Genomic DNA, 14206 nt, shown 5'->3' on the forward strand with positions numbered 1-14206 from the left:
GTCTTCCTCTATTTTGTATGTGGGATGCCTCTGCAGCAGCATGTCTGATGAGAGGAGTTTGTCAGCGCCTGGGATCCAAACCTGCCGTGGAAGCAGAGTGCATGGAACTTTAACCACTCAGCCTTGGGGCTGCCCCCAGGAGTCATTCTTTTTTTGTTGTTGTTGTTGTGTTTTTTTTTTTATTGAGTTATTGATAGGTTACAATCTTGTGAAATTTCAATTGTACATTAATGTTTGTCAGTCATGTTGTAGGTGCACCACTTCACCCTTTGTGCCCACCCCCCACCCCACCTTTCCCCTGGTATCCACTAAACTGTTCTTGGTCCATAGTTTTAAATTCCTCATATGAGTGGAGTCATACACAGATTATCTTTCTCTTGCTGGCTTATTTCACTTAACATAATTCTCTCAAGGTCCATCCATGTTATTGCAAATGGAATGATTTTGTTCTGTTTTGCAGCTGAGTAGTATTCCATTGTATATATGTACCTCATCTTCTTTATCCATTCGTCTGTTGATGGGCACTTAGGTTGCTTCCACGTCTTGGCTATTGTAAAGAGTGCTGCAATAAACATTGGGGTGCATAGGACTTTTGGGATTGCTGACTTCAGGCTCTTTGGATAAATACCCAGTAGTGGGATGGCTGGATCGTATGGTAGTTCTATTTTTAGTTTTTTGAGGAATCTCCATACTGTTTTCCATAGTGGCTGCACCAGTTTGCATTCCCACCAGCAGTGTATGAGGGTTCCTTTTTCTCCGCAACCTCTCCAACATTTGTTGCTATTGGTTTTAGATATTTTTGTCATTCTAACGGGTGTAAGGTGATATCTTAGTGTAGTTTTGATTTGCATTTCCCTGATGATCAGCGATGATGAGCATCTTTTCATGTGCCTATTGGCCATCAGTATATCTTCTTTGGAGAAATGTCTGTTCATGTCTCCAGCCCATTTTTTGATTGGGTTGTTTGATGTTTTGTGATTGAGTTGTGAGAGTTCTTTATATATTAAGGATATTAAGCCTTTGTCAGATATATGACTTGCAAATATTTTTTCCCAGTTAGTGGGTTGTTTTTTTGTTTCAATCCTGTTTTCATTTGCCTTGAAGAAGCTCTTTAATCTGATGAAGTCCCATTTGTTTATTCTTTCTATTGTTTCCCTTCTCTGAGAAGGCATGGTGTCCGAAAAGATCCTTTTAATACTGATGTCAAAGAGTGTACTGCCTACGTTTTCTTCCAGAAGCCTTATGGTTTCAGGTCTCACCTTTAGGTCTTTAATCCATTTTCAGTTTATTTTGGTGAATGGTGAAAAAGAATGGTCAATTTTCATTCTTTTCCATGTGGCTTTCCAGTTTTCCCAGCACCATTTGTTGAAAAGACTTTCTTTTCTCCATTGTATGCCCTCAGCTCCTTTGTCAAAGATAAGCTGTCCATAGATGTGTGGTTTTATTTCTGGGCTTTCAATTCTGTTCCATTGATCTGTGCACCTGTTTTTGTACCAGTACCATGCTGTTTTGATTACTGTAGCTTTGTAGTATGTTTTGAAGTCAGGGATTGTGATGCCTCCCGTTTTGTTCTTTTTTCTCAGGATTGCTTTAGCAATTCGGGGTCTTTTGTTGCCCCATATGAATTTTAGGGTTCTTTGTTCTAATTCTGTAAAGAATGTCATTGGGATTCTGACTGGGATGGCGTTGAATCTGTAGATTGCTTTAGGTAGAATAGACATTTTAACTATGTTTATTCTTCCAATCCGTGTACATGGAATGTCTTTCCATCTCCTTATGTCGTCATCCAATTCTCTCAGAAAGGCCTTGTAATTTTCATTATATAAGTCCTTCACTTCCTTAGTTAAATTTACCCCAAAGTATTTTATTCTTTTTGTTGCGATTGTGAATGGTATTGTATTCTTGAGTTCTTTTTCTGTTGGTTCATTACTGGAGTATAGAAATGCTACTGATTTATGCAAATTGATTTTATACCCTGCAACTTTGCTGTAGTTGTTGATTACTTCTAACAGTTTTCCAATGGATTCTTTGGGGTTTTCTATATATAAGATCATGTCGTCTGCAAACAGCGAGAGTTTCACTTCTTCCTTCCCTATTTGGATTCCTTTTATTCCTTTTCCTTGCCTGATTGCTCTGGCCAGGACCTCCAGTACTATGTTAAATAAGAGTGGTGATAGAGGGCATCCTTGTCTCATTCCTGTTTTCAGGGGGATGAGGTTCGGTTTTTGCCCGTTGAGTATGATGTTGGCTATGGGTTTGTCGTATATGGCCTTTATTATGTTGAGGTAGTTTCCTTCTATGCCCATTTTGTTCAGAGTTTTTATCATAAATGGCTGTTGGATCTTGTCAAATGCCTTCTCTGCATCTATTGAGATGATCATGTGGTTTTTATTCCTCAGTTTGTTGATGTGGTGTATCACGTTGATTGATTTGCAGATGTTGAACCATCCCTGTGTCCCTGGTATGAATCCCACCTGACCAGGAGTCATTCTTAATTGCTCTTTTCACACCCCATATCCAATCCATCAGCAAGTTTGTCTGTTCTGTCTCCAGAATATATGTTCTGAATTGGATTACCTCTCACTGCCTCTACTGCCACTATCCTCGTCCAATCTACCGTGGTCTGGCTCCCGATTATTGCCATGGCCTCCTCAGTGAGCTTCCTGCTTCTGCTCTTGTTGCCACAGGCCATCCTTCAAATAGAGCAAGAGTGAGCTTTTTAAAACGTGTATCAGAATATGTCGTTCATTTGCTTAAATACCCTCTCATTGCACTTAGAATAAAATCCAGATTCCTTTCCATGGCCCACAAGGCCTCATCTCCCTCCTGCCAACCCTCCTACTTCAACTCTCCTACTTCCTACTTCTTCATTTCTTGCCACTTTCCCCTTTGTTCAGTACATACGTGTCATTATTTAGTACACACATGTACCTGCTTCTGGGCTTTCCTCTCATTGTTCAGGCCTTTACCTGGCTGCCTTCTTGTCATCATTCAAGTCTCAGCCCAGTAGTCCCATCCTTGTCACACTCCTGAGTGACACCCAGGCACTCTCTATTCCGTTGCTGTGGAATGACTGGAAGAATGGAGCTGCCCTTTAAGGAGATGGGATGACTATAAAGAGCATGTTTGGGAGGGACAAATCAGTTGACTTCTGGAATGTGAGAGGTCTATTATACATCCAGTCAGCAGTGCTGAAGAGGCTGTTGGGTGTATTATTCTGGAGTTCAGGAGAGAGATCTGAGCTGGAGTTATAAATTTGAAAGAATCAACATTGTATGGTATTTAAAGCCGTGAGGTGGGATCAAATCACTTTTACACTAAGGATGGAGCAGAGGAGAGAACTGGGGAGCAGGGCTCTGACTAGTTTAGAGGTCAGGGAGATGTCATGGAATCAGCCAAGAAAACAGGAAGAGCCACCAATGAGGATGAAAAGGATTGGATTAGGTGAGGGAAGTGAAAAACTTTCCATAAAGAAGAAACAGCCCAGTGTATATCGGGCAAGTAAAGTACTGTACGGAAGTCGGTGGGGTATGAAGTTAGAAACCAAGATAAGGATCAGGTATGCTGGCTTGTGGAGACCAGACTTTAATCTTTAGGTGCTGTAGTGTCACTCGAAGGTTTTAAGTAGCCCAGTGACACTGTCTGATGTTCGTTTAGTAAAATCGCTCTAGCAACACCGGAGAGGATGAATTTTTGTTAAGTTGGAGATATTAGAAAGTAATCTGAAAGCAGGGAGACTATTTAAGAAACCAAGGCATGAGAGAGGAAATTTTTTTTTAAAGAGGTGAGAAATAGGCGGGAGTGAGGAAAATGGAAGAGTCTAGTCTGATCATGAATCTCTGGCTTATAGGACTTGGTGGATGGCAATGCCAATACCTAAAATAAAAATTACACAAGTAACAAGTTTTGGGGAGGGGAAAATAATAAATTCAGTGTTCTTGAAATATTTAGATACATTCACCACTGGTAGATATACAAATTTGAAGTTTAGAAATAAAACTGTAGATTTATGAGCCATCAACATAAAGTATAAGCACATTTCAGCTATTAAATAAATGTAAAAATCTCAAATAAAATATTAGGTAAGTGAATTTTAAACCAAAAAATTATAGGGAAGTGAACTACTCCGTATGATACTATAATGGTAGATACATGTCATTATAAATTTGTTCAATCCTATAGAATATACAATACCAACAGTGAACCCTAATGTAAACTAAGGACTTTGGATGATAATGATGTGTCAATGTAGGTTCATCAGTTGTAACAAATGTACCACTCTGATGGGCATGTTGACAATGAGGGAGGCTGTGCATGTGTGGGGACAGGGCGTATATGGGAACTCTCTGTACCTTTTGCCCAATTTTGCTGTGAACCTAAACTTACTTTAAAAACTAAAGTCTATTTTAAAAAATCATGAGCAAGTAGAGTTTATCCTAGCAATACAAGAACAGTTTAACATTAGAAAAATCTAACAATGCAATTCCTAATGGAATAGAGGATAAAATACATCACGTGATTATGTCAATATATAAATAAAAAGCATTTGATAAAATTCAAACCAATTTATGATTTTAAAGGGCTCAGAAAACTGGAATAGTAGAAAATATCCTTCACTTGATAAAGACTCTTTGCCAAAAGGCCACATAAACATCCTTTTGGACAGGGAAACTTTAGTCTCAGAAGACGGCAAGGATGTCCACTATCGTCACAACTGTACAAACAGCACCAAAGATCCTAGCCGATGCAGTTAGACAGGAGGAAGAAATAAAAAGCTTCAGGCTCAGAAGGGAAAAGACAAAACTATAATTATTGGCAGCTGAAAGTAACTTTTGTATAGATAACACAATACAGTCAAGATAAACTGTTAGAAGTAATAATGTTCAGTAAGGTTCTCAGATATATGATTGACTTGTAAACATTAATTAATTCTTTTCCAATAGCAACAACCAATAAAAAAGAAATTGTAGAAATAAAACACACTGAAAAATGACCGAAGTTACAATGAAACAAAACTGCAAAGTGTCTGGGAATTTTTTTAATGCACATGATCTAGATGGGGAAAATATTTAAGTTATTTAAAAGCTTTACAGAAGACCTGCATGAAATGGACAGACCCAAAACATGGATGAATCTCACAGTCACAATGTTGAGGGAAAGAAGCCAGACACAAAAGAGTACATATTATATGACTACATTTATATGAAGTTCAAACAGGCAAAACTAATCTATGGTGATAGAGGTCAGAATGCTGGTTCTCTTTGGTGATGTGGGTATTGCCTGGAGGGAGGATCCACAAGGTATGAGTAAGTTGCATGAGCAGGTGGCTCAGACCCCTTCAACACTGACTCCCTTTCCTTCGCTTCCTCTCCCTCAATCCATTCCTGTGGCCTCTTGGGGTGTTCTTTATGGCCAGTTGACTAAAGAAAAAACTAGCCTGGTTTATGGCTGACTCTGCATGACATGCTGATACTACCTGAAAGTAAATCGCTGCAGCACTACAGCCCCCTCAGGGGTAGCTCTGAGGCACAGTAGTGAAGTAAAATCCTCTCAGTGGGCAGAACTTTGAGCAGTGCATTTCTGTCCACTTTGTCTGCAATGAGAGATGGCCAGAAGTGTGGATCTACACTGATTCACGGGCTGTCACTCAGGGGTTGGCTGGATGATCAGGGGCTTGGGAAAAAATGGGACCAGAAGATTGGTGGCAAGGAAATCCTAAGAAGAGGCATGTGGATGAACCCATCAGAATGGGCACAGACTGAAGATATTTGTGTCTCTTGTAGACGCCCACCAAAGGATATCCACTGCACGGGAGATTCTTAATAAAAAGACTGACACAATTCCTTAGTGAGTGGACGTCAGTCAGTCTCTTTGTCACCCCACTGTTTGCTCAATAGGCCATGAACAAAGTGGCCGTGGTGACAGGGATGGAAGAATGCACAGGCTCAACAATATGAACTTCCTCTTACCATTATCCAGGCTGACCTGGATAATGCTACTGTTAACCTGCCAACAGAGACTAACACTGAACCCGCATTACGGCACAACTCTCCCAGGAAACAAGCCAGCCAAATGATGGCAGTTTCATTATATTGGAAGGAGCAGAGATTCATCCTTATCATTCCTCGCTAGAACAGACACGTAGTCTGGATGTGGATCTGCCTTCCCTGTCTGCTTCTGCCAGCACCGTAGAACTCATGGACTCACAGAACTGCATTCCCTATAGAGTTGCTTCTGATCAAGGAACTCATTTCACAGCACAGGAAGTCCAGTCACATACCCTATCATCTAGACGTGGCAGGCATAACTGAAATTGGAATGGCTTAATGAAGACTCGGTTACAATCCCAGTTGGGACACATCTCGAAATGATGGGATTCTGTCTTCCGGGATGCAGTCTATATGTTGAATCAAAGATCATTATATGATTCTATCTCCTTCAAAGTGAGAATACACAGGTTTAGGACTAAAAGGGTGAAAGTAGGGGTGACTTCTCTCACTATATATACAAAAACCCACTTCCAAAATTTTTGCTCCCCACACTGGCAACCTTGAGCTCTGCTGCTCCAGAGGTCTTAGTGCCCAAGGAGGGAACACTTCAACCAGCAGCATAACAATGGTCCCATTGAATTGAAACATGAGACTGCCACCTGGCCATTTTGGGTTCCTTACACCACTGAGCAAGCAGGCCAAAAGACAATATACTGATTAGAATGATTGATCCTGATTTCCAAGGAGAAATTGAGTTGCTGCTACACAATTGGGGCAGTGAGGACCATGTCTAGAATCCAGGGGATTCTCTGAGGCTTCTCTTGGCACTTTCAAGTGCAATAGTTAAGATTAATATAAAATTACAGAAAAAAAAAAGGTGTACGCTTTTGGACTTGGATCGGTTATGAATTAAGATTTCAATCACTACAGCTAGCAAAGAATCTTGACCAGCTGAGGTTGTGGCTCAGGGTAGGGGAAATATGGAATGGGTAGTGGGAAAAGAAAGCCATAGCTATCAATTACAGCCTCGTGGAAAACATAGGTATTAGTTACAGAAACAAAGACTGCTGTAGCTTTGTGTATTTTCTCTTTGCTTATTATGTATGTTATTTGTATATGCTATCCATTTTCTTCTTCTCTCTCCTTCTTCCCAATATTATTTTATATACAAGTTGTTGCAGATGAACTTTACAATTTAGTGTGACTGAATTTGGAGAGTAATTAATATAGCTGGCGATGGATACAGTGACTGTTGGGTCTGTGAATCTCTTGATTTGGGGGAAAAGGTGAGAGCTTTTTCATTTCTATGAAGGGTAGCTGTATCTTGTTAGGTAGAAACAGAGTTTAGTTGTACGAAGTTTAAATGTATGTAGAAGGATGCACATGGAAGCTGAGAAGTCAAAGGGGTGGACTGTGCAGATTATCTGTTGCCTCTTAATTCCAAACCCACCCTTCACTGGCTTGTTTTTGATACTGGAGCATCTCTGCCTTGCTAGCTGGCACAAATTTAAGCTTTGTCACAGGCAACACGAAAGACACTGGAGGAGGAAGGGGCTCTTCCTGGCTCTGGTGTGCTCCTCTTGGTGGCTCCTAGAGTGTGTGGCAACCAGCAGGAAGATATCCCTGGAACCCCAAAGGGTGACTTCCCCCCACACCACCCTTGTAGGCAGTTTCTCAGTGAGTTGTGTGGTGTAGCAACTCTCCATGGACAGCTTCTCCCAGCATCCAGAGAGCAGCATCCCAGAGAGGCCTGCCAGCACAGCACCTCCACAAACTTCTCCACCAGGCAGGGGACAGCCACAACCACACCTTCTCCTGAGGCTGGGATCTTAGCCAGGGCAGTGGAGTGGAGGGGGGTCTTTTCCAGACTTGTTCTTTCCTCAAGTGCTCTGCCTCAGCCATTGGGGTAGTGGCTGCTCTCTATTTCTGTATTCTTAGTTTTCTTTACCACTTAGAAGCCAATTCCCTCTTATATAAAGTTTCCTTGTTAAAACTACTGTGTAGTTTCATTCTCTTGGTTGGATTCTACAAGAATTATGATAATGGTCTTATCATTATGTTGAAAAAACAGAGGGTTAATCTTTTAGAGAAACATACTGAAGTATGTATGGGTGAAATGTTATGACATCTGAAATTTGCTTCATTAATAAAACAGGAGGTGAGGAAGACACGTGATTGGCCATATATTGATATTTTAATCTGGGAAAACAGAATATAGAATTCACTATACTATTTTGCCTGTTTTTGTACATTTGTCAAATTTTCCATGATAAAAAAGCTTTTTAAAAACTCTGGACATCCCAATGTTCCTGCACAGTAATTTGTGCAGGAGCACAACATCCTATAGGAACCATCATTCCAACAAACCAGGGAGCAGTTTGTGTTGGGAGAAATCTGACTTCTGCCCCACTCCCTAAGCCAACTCTTCCTAGAGAAAAGGAGTCACTTTTTTTTTTTGCTGAGGAAGATTCACCCTAAGCTAACATCCACTGCCAATCCTCCTCTTTTTTTGCTTGAGGAAGATTAGCCCTGAGCTAACGTCTGTGCCAGTCTTCCTCTATTTTGTATGTGGGTCACTACCACAACATGGCTGACAAGTGGTGTAGGTCTGTGTCCAGGATCTGAACTCATGAACCTGGGCATCCAAAGTAGACCATGTGGAACTTAACTCCTATGTCATGGGGCCAGCCCCAAGAAATCCACTTTTAAAAGATTTCTTGGCCCTCTCAAGGAGGTCAAATTTAATTTAAGCTTATTAAAGTGCTCCTTGCCTCAGTTTCCTTACAGATAAAATGAGGATGCCTCATTAGAATTGTTGTGAGGACTATGGAAGACTGTATTTTAACAATCTTAAACCCATTGAATTGTAAGAAACACCATTACTTTATGCTCCACTAGGAAAAAAACGCTATCAATTGAACTATGGCACAATGTCTTAACAATAATCCTGCATAACGAACGGATTAGTCATAGCAGCTTCTTGTTGCTTCGAATTTTTTCAGCTGTTCTGAGAGATTTGGCCATTTCTCTCACCTTCAGTTGCATTGCTTGGCATGTGTGATAGACAGACCTTTTGCAGCAACAAACAGGAAACCTCACCTACTTGTAGGTGTATTCCTTTCTTATGACCCATGAGAATTTGGTGGTTATTTTGAAAGAAAATATGGAATTATGGGCATATCTCCACAATAAATATTTATTTGACCAATATTAGATTTATGCTCCCTGCTCTGTTTCTATGCCTTTATGTGTACACAATAAATTTCTGTTTCAAGTCAAATCAAAGGGTAAGATTCTGAATTTTATTTTTTTAAAGATTGGCACCTGAGCTAACAACTGTTAACAATCTTCCTTTTTTTTTTTCCTTTTTCTCCCCAAATCCCCCCAGTACATAGTTGTATATTTTAGTTGTAGGTCCTTCTAGTTGTGGCATGTGGGATACTGCCTCAACGTGGCCTAATGAGCGGTGCCATGTCTGTGCCCAGGATCCGAACCAGTGAAACCCTGAGCCGCTGAAGTGGAGCATGTGAACTTAACCACTCAGCCGTGGGGTTGGCCCCTGAAGAGATTTTAAAAGACAATTAAACTCAACATCGGTAGTACCAAATGTACATAGCTCAACTGAATGACAGCTATGACCAAGTTCATACATGCAAATGGCAACTGTAAGACAACTACCACCTGACCTACTGTAATTGTAACATGCCACTGATGCAAAGACATATCCCACTGTGAAAAAAATGCTTTTTAGAGTTGATGACACATATATTTCAAGCAAATATAGTTCCGTGCCTGGCATACATTAACTACTCTATACATGCTGGTCCTGCTCCAAATATATCTTTTAAAGACTGTTTTTCTGGAGTGAAGTCAGCATCATGGTGGAGTGAGCTTTCCCAGTAATCTCTCCCCTCCAACATACAATGAAAAAGACATTCATATTCCAACAGAGGACATCCAAACACAACACAAAAGATGTTTGAGAGACCCACACAGCCATATAATGGAGGGCAGAGAAGCTGGAGGCCCCCTCAGAGGAGGTGGAAAGGGGTAAGAGAAAACTTCGCTCTCTCCCCAAAACACTGCAATCTGGGACTGAAGGCAGCCTCCGAGAGGGAAGGAAGGGGGGGAGGCGATGTTCATTCATGGGAACATCAAAGATCCCCAAGGGCTCTTGCAGCCTAGAAGGAAGCCCTCTACTGGTTTGAAAGCTATTGCGAGGGGTGACCTCATCAAGCCAACACCTCAGGAGAGCAGATAGTGAAAGCAGAGCAAAAACCCCTGAGAGCATGCAGAAGAAAGCGCCCCTACCCCCACCCACCCAGCGCCGGCTCCAGCACCTCACATCTCTGTGGAAGGTAGAGGGCTCAGAATATGAGGCTCTTGACCCCTACTCAGTGGCGATAGGTGGTAACTGCAACCAAATAATACCACAATGCACAAAACCAGAGCCACGCCCTCTAGCAGTATCAAAAATTATATTAAATCTCCAGACCAGAGACAAAATGACAAGTACCCAGAAATCAGTCCTGAGGACACAGAAATATGTAATCTAAATGACAGAGAATTCAAAATAGATATCATCGAAAAATAAATAAGTAGATAATAGAAAAATAAATAAATAATAGATAAATAAAATAAATAAATAATAGATAACAGACAAATAGAAAAAATAAATAAATAATAAATAAATAAATAAAATAAATAGAAAAGTAAATAATAGATAAATAAAATAAATAAATAAAAAACAGACAAATAGATAAATAGAAAAAATAGATATTATCAATGAGTTAAAAGAGAATGTAAAGAAACAATTCAACAAGTTCAGGAGCTATGTCACAAGGATCGAAACTATAAAGAAAACTCAATCAGAAATATTGGAGATGAAAGACACAGTGGAAGAGATAAAACAAAATATGGATTCCCTGAATGCTCAAGCAGACATCACAGAGGAGCGTATCAGCATAATAGAAGATAGACACGTTGAAATGCTCCAGATAGAGGAGGAGAGAGAACTAAGACCAAAAAGAAATAAAGAAAGTCTATGAGAAATATCCAACTCAATTAGAAAAAGCAACATAAGAATTATAGGTACTCAAGAGAGAGAAGCAAAGGAGAATGGAGTAGAAAGCTTGTTCAAAGAAATAATAACAGAGAACTTTCCAAACCTAGGGAAAGAGAGGGAAATCCGTGTGGAAGAGGCTACCAGATCTCCTAAATATGTCAATGTAAAAAGACCTACTGCAAGGGATATAGTTGTGAAACTGGCAAAAGAGAATGACAAAGAAAAAATATTAAGGGCAGCAAGGCAGAAGAAAATAACCTACAAAGGAATCCCGAGCAGGCTTTCAGCAGATTTCTCTGCAGAAACCTTACAGGCTAGGAGAGACTGGAATGACATATCCAAATATTTGAAGGACAAAAACTTTCAGCCAAGAATACTCTATCCAGTGAAAATATCCTTCAGATATGATGGAGAAATAAAAACTTTCCCAGATACAGAAAAGCTAAGGGAGTTCGTAGCCATGAGACCCATGCCCTGCCCCCACAAGAAATCCTCAAGAAGGCCCTCATACCTGAAAAAAAAAGGGAGAAAGGGGTTACAAAGCACAGAGTAAGCAGATAAATAGGTAGACAAAATCAGAAAATTGTAGCTATACATCAGAACAGGTTAGCAAATGCTCAAGTATAGCATTAAAGATAAAGGGAAGGAAAACACCAAAAAAAAAGATAATCTTGTCATTTTAACCACAAACTCACAACATAAGATGGAATAGGACGTGATAAAAACAACTTAGGAGGGGAAGAGGAAAGGGACTGGATTGGTTTAGTCTAAGGAAATAAGAGGACATCAGAAAATGGACTATCTTATCTACAAGATCTCATGGTAACCACTAAACAAAAAAGCAAAACAGAGACGAAAATAATAATTAAGAGAAAACAAAGAAACACAACATAAAAAAACACATAATTCAATTGGTAGAACAAAATGCACAGGACAAGAAACAAAGGAAATGCAGGAGAACTGGAAAAAGAGTGACAAAATGGCAGCAATAAGCCCTTGTATATCGATAATCACCCTAAACGTAAATGGATTGAATTCTCCAATAAAAAGACACAGAGTGGTGAGATGGATTAGAGAACAAGACCCAACAATATGCTGCCTCCAGGAAAACATCTCAGCTCCAACAACAAACACAGGCTCAGAGTGAAGGGGTGGAAGATGATATGCCAAGCTAGTGGCAAAAAGAAGAAAGCAGGTGTCAGAACACTTATATCAGACAAAGTAGACTTCAGCACAAGACATGTAAAGAGAGACAAAGAGGGGCAGTATATAATGATGAAAGGGACACTCCACCAAGAAGACATAACACTTATAAACATACAAGCACCCAACACAGGAGCACCAAAGTACATAAAGCAACTATTAACAAACCTAAAAGAAGATATTAATAATAACACAATAATTGTAGGGGACCTCAACACTCCACTCACATCAATGGATAGATCATCCAGAAAGAAAATCAACAAGGAAACTGTAGAATTAAATGAAGTGCTAGGCTAGTTGGACTTAAGAGACATATATTGAACACTCCATCCCAAAACAGCAGAATATACATTCTTCTAAAGTGCACATAGAACATTCTCAAGGATAGACCATATGTTGGGAAACAAGGCAAGCCTCAATGAATTTAAGAAGATTGAAATAATAACAAGCATCTTTTCCAATCACAATGCTATGGCTAGAAATTAATTACAAGAAAAAAGCTGAGAAAGGGACAAAGATGTGGAGACTAAACAACATGCTATTGAACAACCAATGGATCATTGAAGAAATTAAAGGAGAAATCAGAAAATATCTGGAGACAAATGAAAATGATAATATACCATACCAACTCATACGGGATGCAGCAAAAGCCGTATTAAGAGGGAAACTCATCACAACACAGGCAAACCTAAACAAACAAGAAAAATCCTAAATAAGCAATCTCAAACTACACCTAGCTGAATTTAAAAAAGAAAAACAAACAAAGCCCAAAGTCAGTAGAAGGATAGAAATAATAAAAATCAGAGCAGAAATAAATGCTACTGAAACAAAAAAGGCAATAAAAAGGATCAATGAAACAAAGAGCTGGTTATTTGAGAAGATAAACAAAATTGACAAACCCCAAGCAAGACTTACAAAGGAAAAAAGAGAGAGAAAGCTCAGATAAATAAAATTAGAAATGAAAGAGGAGAAATAACAATGGATACCACAGAAATACAAAGGATTATAAGAGAATACTACAAAAAGCTGTATATCAACAAAATAGACAATCTAGAAGAAATAGATAAATTCTTAGACTCTTACAACCTCCCAAAGCTGAATCAAGAAGAATAGATAATCTGAATAGATCAATCACAAGGAAAGAGATTGAAACAGCAATCAAAAGCATCCCAAAAAAATAAAAGCCCAGGACCAGAAGGCTTCCCTGGAGAATTCTACCAAACTTTCAGAGAGGATTTAATACCTATCCTTCTCAAGCTATTCCAAAACACTAGGGAAGATGGAACACTTCCTAACACATTCTACAAGGCCAACATCACGCTGATACCAAAACCTGACAAGAACAGCACAGAAAAAGGAGAACTACAGGCCAATATCGCTGATGAACATAGATGCAAAAATCCTCAACAAAATTTTGGCAATCTGAATTCAGCAATACATTAAAAGGATCATACATCATGATAAAGTGGGATTCATACCAGGGACACAGGGATGGTTCAACATCTGCAAATCAATCAACGTGATACACCACATCAACAAACTGAGGGATTAAACCCACATGATCAACACAATAGACTCAGAGAAAGCATTTGACAAGATCCAACATCCACTTATGATAAAAACTCTCAATAAAATGCGTAGAGAAGGAAAGTACCTCAACATAATAAAGGCCATATATGACAAACCCACAGCCAACATCATACTCAATGGGGAAAACTGAACGCCACTCCCTGAGAACAGGAACAAGACCAGGATGCCCACTCTCACCACTCTTATTTAACATAGTACTGGAGGTTTTGGCCAGAGCAATTAGGCAAGAGAAAGGAATAACAGGAATCCAAATAGGGAGTGTCTCTGTTTGCAGACAACATGATTTTACACATAGAAAACCCTAAAGAATCTATTGGAAAACTATTAGAAATAACCAACAACTATAGTAAAGTTGCAG

The sequence above is a fragment of the Equus asinus genome, chromosome 27, assembly GCF_041296235.1.
Source record: "Equus asinus isolate D_3611 breed Donkey chromosome 27, EquAss-T2T_v2, whole genome shotgun sequence".
Lineage (NCBI taxonomy): Eukaryota > Metazoa > Chordata > Mammalia > Perissodactyla > Equidae > Equus > Equus asinus.